This window comes from Mus caroli, unplaced genomic scaffold, assembly GCF_978045245.1.
Source record: "Mus caroli unplaced genomic scaffold, Mus_caroli_1 scaffold_5, whole genome shotgun sequence".
In the NCBI taxonomy this organism is placed as follows: Eukaryota; Metazoa; Chordata; class Mammalia; order Rodentia; family Muridae; genus Mus; species Mus caroli.
The window spans coordinates 61,499,921-61,506,296 of record NW_028227260.1 but is presented as its reverse complement, the minus strand read 5'-3'; the positions used below and the strand labels follow the sequence as shown (position 1 = coordinate 61,506,296).

The window sequence follows — 6,376 nt, the reverse complement described above, 5'->3', positions numbered from 1 at the left end:
TCTCTCTCAATTCTATTTTTGAGACAGAATATCTAGTACTGCTTAAATGCTTGGCTGGACTAGATGCCCAATGAAAAGAATCTTCCCTTTGCTTCAATAGTACTGAAGTTACAGATGCCTGCTGTGCCTGGCTTTTGTGTAGGTGCTGGGAATTGAAACTCCATATACATACTGGTGCACTCCCAATTACAAATGAAATGTAATAATTCCTTTAAAAGTGTAGTTAACAATGAACTGTTTTCATGATCACTTGAAGTCATTATTATAAACATCAGTTATATTGTGATTCGTTGCTTGTTTGTTTCTATTATAGATTCATTTATGGATTCCAGCTCTATTTTTATTATTGTTGCTGTTATTGTTGTTATTGAGAGATCTGAAGTGATTTTACTTTTATTTCCTTCACTTTAAGCCAATCATTAAATTTCAAGTGGTTTCTGGAATGGAGGAGAAGGAAGGCATCATTCAGAATGATTGAGGTGGTCTGAGTGGCCCAAGAAGGTGAAGCATGGTAGGCCTACCTGGGGTAGCTGGAGGAGGACAGACTGCAGGTAGGTGGTGGTCCCAGAGCAGCAGAGCCGGTACACAAGTCCTCAGCACGTTCCAGCTTTCACAGCTCAATCATGCCATCACCTACTATGACCAGCGAGTTGGTAATCAGCTCAGCTGCCTTGGAGTCACCCTTAGCAGATATGATGGCTGCTGCCTACTACTGCTCAGCCTTTTCCACCACAAATCTGGCTATCTCCGCTTCCTTCTGAGCCACCTGTTTGGCTTCTACTGCCTCTATGAACTCATTTTGTCAAGGACAGGTCATCAAAGATGAGCTCAGATGTTGCGGCTCATTCTGTGAGGTCATCATTCACCTGCCTGGAGATCAGCTCTCACTGAGTAATCAACTATTCAGCATCGAACCAAGCCATCACCTACTTTGAGGATCCCTGGTGATAGACAGCAGCGCTTGCTCAACATTGTCCTCGCTCTTGCAGGTGTAGATACGAGGAAGCTGGATGGCTACTGGCTGGAAGAGAACGCACTGTGTGATGTTGACATTCTGCAAATCTTTGCTTCCAGTAATGACTGATACATTCCATGGTTGACAGTGGCAGTCAAAAATAATTGGTTTCTGTACCCAAAGGATGAGAAAGTGAGTAGGTCAAAGATGACAGTTCTGTGCCCAGCATCCATACTATATAAAGCAGAGTTTATCACAGATCCTATAATTGCTAACGCCAAGACAAACTAGACTCAGTTTGGCAGCCATGATTCCTTCTGTTGCATCCACTCAGATGTGCTTTCACTCTGATCTCCACATGGTATTTTGTTCCCCATTCTAAGGAGGGATGAAGTATCCACACTTTGGCCTTCCTTCTTCTTGAGTTTCATGTGTTTTGCAAGTTGTATTTTGGGTATTCTAAGTTTCTGGGCTAATATCCACTTATCAGTGAGTGCATATCATGTGAGTTCTTTTGTGATTGGGTTACCTCACTCAGGATGATACCATCCAGATCCATCCATTTGTCTAAGAATTTCATAAATTCATTGCTTTTAATAGCTGAGTAGTACTCCATTGTGTAAATGTACCACATTTTCTGTATCGATTCTTCTGTTGAAGGACATCTGGGTTCTTTCCAGCTTCTGGCTATTATAAATAAGGCTTCTATGAACATAGTGGAGCATGTGCCCTTATTACCAGTTGGAACATCTTCTGGGTATATGCTCAGGGAAGGTATTGCTGGATCCTTCCGTAGTACTATATCCAATTTTCTGAGGAACTGCCAGACTGATTTCCAGAGTGGTTGTACCAGCTTGCAATCCCACCAGAAGTGGAGGAATGATTCTCTTTCTCCACATCCTCACCAGCATCTGCTGTCACCTGAATTTTTGATCTTAACCATTCTGACTGGTGTGAGGTGGAATCTCAGGGTTGTTTTGATTTGCATTTCCCTAACGATTAAGGATGTTGAACATGTTTTTAGGTGCTTCTCAGCCATTTGGTATTCCTCAGTTGAGAATTCTTTGTTTAACTCTGTGCCCCATTTTTTAATGAGGTTATTTGATTTTCTGGATTCCAGCTTCTTGAGTTTTTTGTATATATTGGATATTAGTTCCCTATCAGATTTAGGATTGGCAAAAATCCTTTCCCAATCTGTTGGTGGCCTTTTTGTCTTATTGACAGTGTCTTTTGCCTTACAGAAAGAAGCTATGCAATTTAATGAGGTCCCATTTTTCGATTCTAGATCTTATAGCACAAGCCATTTCTGTTCTGTTCAGGAATTTTCCCCCTGTACCCATATCTTCGAGGCTTTTCCCCACTTTCTCCTCTAATTTCAGAGTCTCTGGTTTTATGTGGAGTCCCTTGATCCTATAAGACTTGAGCTTTGTACAAGGAGATAAGAATAGATCAATTCGCATTCGTCTACAGGATAACCACCAGTTAAGCCAGCACCATTTGTTGAAAAAGCTGTCTTTTTTCCACTGGATGGTTTTAGCTCTTTGTCAAAGATCAAGTGACGATAGGTGTGTGGTTTCATTTCTGGGTCTTCAATTCTGTTCCATTGATCTACCTAAGACAGCATTTCCTATATAGGAAAATGGAGTGATAAACAACATCCATATATCAACATTTTAAAGAAAGGTCACTTTGAGATCTTCAGTGTGTCACAATTCCTTTTTGGGGTTTAGTTTCTACATTTTACAATGTTTTATTTTTATTATTTTTTGAAATAATAATATAATTTTATCGATTTCTTTTTTTCACTTCCAAAACACTCTCATATATCCATACACTTTCCTTATTGTTGCATATATTTCATATATGCATGTGCCCATAAACATATAAGTACAATCTTCACAGTCTGTTTTTTTATTTGTAGATTTTCAGGGATGACATTTTGGTATAGTATTATATCATTCTTTCTTCTGCTTCCACTCCCTCCAACCCCCTCCCATGTCATTCCTCCCATTTCATTTATAATTCATGTCCTTCTTTTCTTTATTATTGTTACACACAAAGAAAGATATATACAAATAAATATATAAATATGATTTGCCGAGTCCATTTGCATTTTAAGGCTGACCACCTGCGTTTGATAACCAATTAGGAGGCTCATTCCCAGGGAGGAATAATTCTGGTGAAGGCCCATGAGATTTTCCCCATGGAGGTATAACACATGTTTTTAGGTTCTTTATTATAATATTCCAATTAAAAATCACTTCTTAGTTTCCTTAAAAGCTTATTAATGTAGGAATACTTCACATGGAAAATCATGGCATAATTATCATAAGCTGCAGATATCAAAATTTTCATTAGAATAAGATAGTGAATCAAGGCTTACTCTGTCAAAGAGACCATTTCACGTCGTCTGTGTTACATTTGTGCTCTGACTCTGAGGGACTGTTTATTTTACCCATTCTTAGTAATGTAATACCAAAGGAAACTGTGGGGTTGCAGATTTTGTGCACCATGGGGTTAAATGTCAACTCAATCACTAATTATTTGATTTTCAGTGAGTTATTTGGTTTTTCCAAGACTTTATTTCCTCAGTAGTAATTGAAGCTATAATTTCTTACCTTGTAGCTCTGGTATGAGGTGGAGAGAAAATACATATTACAACTCTTTCTGCCACAGGCAGTACTTTTCAGATGTGACAGGTACCTTAGTATTGGCAGTCTATGTCATGTGAAGTTGTATTACCACAGATGACTTTATCATTATATGCTTTTATATGATTTTAATGTTTTTAATATTTAATTTATTGTACTTATAAATAGGTTTGCAGTCTGGAAGATGTGGATGGTGACAAAACTTGGAAATACTATTTTCTTGTTGCAGTCTCTTCTCCATATGGTGAAACAATTCAGTGTTGAATTTTCATTTAGATTTAGTGATGTGTGGATGTGAATTTTGACTGTATGTATGTCTATGTACTACTTGCATGCCTAGTGCCTGTGGATTTCAGAAGAAGGCAGCAGATACCCTGGAGCTGGTGTTACAGATAATTGTGAACCACAATGATGGGATGAGGAGTTAAACCCCAGTCCTCTGCAGGAGCAATAATAGATCTGGATCTAGCAAAGTGGTAATAGTTACTCTAATGAGAAGTCGAATTGCCTCTATTTTCTAAGACTGACTTCTGGACCATGTCTTTCTCCTCAGTAGCTTAGATGTTGTGCTAATGGGCCTGTTCTGGTAACTGAAATTTTGCTGATAGTTTGCAGAGGAGCAATGCTGCTAGAGGAAAAAAAAAAAGAACACTGGTCTGGCCTCTTAAAATCAACTGTGTGTTTTCCTGCTCATTTGCTAAAACTTCACACAAATCACTATGTCTTCTGGGCCTCAATTTCCTCTTTACCAAATGAGGTGTTGAAATTTATGGTGACTGGCTTCCTGTTTTATTTCTGCTGCTCAGTTGTTCTGAAATGAGTATTGAGTTTTTTTCAACACACTTCGGGCACAATGATGCAAGTGAGACTAGGGGGTGGGGAGGGAAGAACAGTGTAGATCTTAGAGATGTAAAGATAGAAAAGGCAGGGAATATGCCCCTTTGCCCCCTGCACTTCTACTTTAGGTACTACAACAGCTTTCTTTTGACATTAGAAATTCAAATTATTAGCTCTCTTCCTGGGATGTCTGTAGCATTAGCTTCTCTGTCTCCAGCTTGAAAACTATGAATGTTTCAGTCTATATAATCATATGAAAATTTTTTCATAATGAATTTCTTCCTTTACTAAAGTAATGCTACTGATCCTGTTACTGAGGATCTATGAAAAAGCACACACTATGGCTATCTTTCATGAAAACCACATACAGCCATTGTGTTATGTTTTTCAGATTGGCCCATTTGTTCACTAGTATTGAAAAATTTTATGCCCATATTGTTTGAATTACATTATGAACTCAACAATAGCACAAAACATGTTTTAAGGTTTATTTTGTTTTTAACTCCCCCCCACTGCAATGTTTGCACTGATGTAATAATACCTCTCCATATTCAAGAAAGTAATGATACAGGAATGATAAGCAATTAATTGTAGGTCTACTTTACAATAATTGACATCCATTTTATACAGCTCTAGGTGACTTTATAAGATGTTTTTTTTAAAAAAATGATTAGCTATAGGGAGAAAATACCTCAAGAACAGATAGAACACTCTGGTGACAGCTCATGTATAAAGGGATCCAAGGGGAAAGCAGTACTTCTTTTTCATACACACCTTGGTTTCTTGCTGGTAAGTATCTTTTTATCTACTTGTATTGCTGCCATCTTCACTGACATTGGAACCCAGTTTCTTCAGCCTTACAGTGTATCCTAAAGACCAAGGACTCTCTAGGAATCTTCCATGGAGTCAGCACGAGAGTATGGCCAGAGTAGAGACATCTAGATTTGTATGCTACTGTAGAAATTACTAGGGTCTCAGACTGCCTAGCATGCAGATAGTCACTTATACTACCCAGCCTGAATTGGGTAAGCCAATCTAGTGAATTTCCCTTGTAATATATGTTCACTATATTGGTTCTTTTCCTGTATAAAATTCTGACTAATAAAAGGTTCCAGTCCATTCATTTGGTTCACATGGCTTTAATAGAGTTCGAGGATAAGTTATTTTTAGACTGATGCAAAAATTTCATAATATAGAAGTAATCCTGTTAAAGTGGACAGCTCAGCAGCATCGAGTACTTCATTTATGATGAGGTTACATCATATTAAGCTCATGGTAATTTTAAAATATCGTAAGTCAAATATGAATTTAATACATGCTAATTTAATAACTTCGTAGGAACAGAACTCTGAAGAGTATAGATTGTTTATTGTTGCCATGGTTGCAGGGCTGTCATGGAGCTCAATATTACTGCTGAATATCACAAAAAAAGAGATTATCATACTACATATTGGTAGCCTGAATTCAAAATGTGTATTATGGTTTTTACTGTATATGCATTCCATCATGGTAATGTAAAAGACATATTTTGGTACATCACAAAGTAGATGGCTTTTACATTTAAAATAGGTGCAACCATAACTCCCATCTAGCCATAAATTATTTTCAACTACTCAATGGAAAACTCATATTTGTTAAGTCTCTAAATTCACAAAGTTGCTTTTCTTCTCTGAGTTTTATCTATTCTAGATATTTCATATAAATGGATTCATATAATACATAATTTTTCATGTGTGACTATACTGACTCAGAATAATATTTTAAAATTTAACTTGTACCATAGATGTCATATTTCATTCCTTTTTATGGTAAAATAGTATTAAGTATAATAGCAACAGCCAATTACAGCTCAGCTAGGAGTAGGGCTTTCTTCCCACTTTCTTACATGCTAGGGTTTTATTTGTTTTGAGGTCTTGATACTGTTATCACATCT

General features: G+C 37.2%; 1 pseudogene; it reads right to left on the bottom strand.

The window, feature by feature from the left end:
- Positions 1-461: 461 nt before the first annotated feature.
- LOC110286335 (prohibitin 1 pseudogene) lies at positions 462-3,609 on the bottom strand (annotated as a pseudogene).
- Positions 3,610-6,376: the final 2,767 nt, after the last annotated feature.